Source organism: Aplysia californica, unplaced genomic scaffold, assembly GCF_000002075.1.
Source record: "Aplysia californica isolate F4 #8 unplaced genomic scaffold, AplCal3.0 scaffold00894, whole genome shotgun sequence".
NCBI lineage: Eukaryota > Metazoa > Mollusca > Gastropoda > Aplysiida > Aplysiidae > Aplysia > Aplysia californica.
The window spans coordinates 41,859-42,927 of NW_004798164.1; positions in this window are offsets into that span (position 1 = coordinate 41,859).

A 1,069-nucleotide genomic window follows, 5' to 3' on the forward strand; every position below is an offset into this window, starting at 1 on the left:
CCCCCTCTCTCTCTCTCTCTCTGTCTCTCTCTCTGTCTCTCTCTCCCCCCTTCTCTCTTTCTCTCATTTGAAAGAGAATGATATCTACACAATATCGATTACACAGAAAATAAATAAATAAATAAATAAATAAATAAAATAGCCAGACACATCAGAAGGAAAGAAAAGAAATAGGAACTGACAGTGGCGCTCTCCAACCACCCACCCCTAGATTATAGAGTTAGCATTACAAAAGAAGACAAGAAAAAAAAAACCCAACCAACAACACAAGTATTAACAAGTAAGCCGTTTTAAGTGATGGACCAAACATTAGATGTGCTACCAGAGATTAACAGAAATAAAAGAAAGAGGAAAGATAAGGCTGAAAGATATTTGACAGAGGAAAAGAAGCTCAAACCAAACCAGAGCAAATGGCGCTCATATGACCTTATGCAGTTGTGAGCGCCGTAAAAACCTTACAAAACTAAACTAAAAACCAGAGCACCCGCCGACTACCCTCTTAAGTTGAGCTGTTTTCAGATAAATGTCTAAACCTAAAAGCACGTACGACGTATCACAAGGCTATGTTCGCGGAGGTCACCAGCACATACATAGTCGGGTCGCTCGATAGGACCACTCCGCTCTCGAGACACTAGTACAGGGTGAGTGAAATATGTCAAGCAAACGAAGCGAAATGAATCGAAGTATCATAAGAAGAAACCTTTCGAGGAAAAGAAATTGCGGCGTTTTTTAATAATCTAATCTGATGCCGCAACATTAAGAACGTGAAACTCATTGAACGGGGTGGTTATCAGAGATGGAGACAACTCCTCGGAGATTCGCCATTTAAGATCTACTATTATGAGGAAATTAATTTTTGAAGGACATCACGTCCATCTAATAATCATGTTGGAGGGATGAGGCTGGCTCTACTATGTACAAAGATCAATGGTGAAGCAGGTACCGACGCAATTAAAAATATACAAGAAAGTAGACGTAGAGTATGATGGAAGATCTTATGACAATTTTTAAAAAAACAACCAATGTGTGGAAAGACAGACAGAGAGCGAGAGAGGGAGAGAGAGGGGGG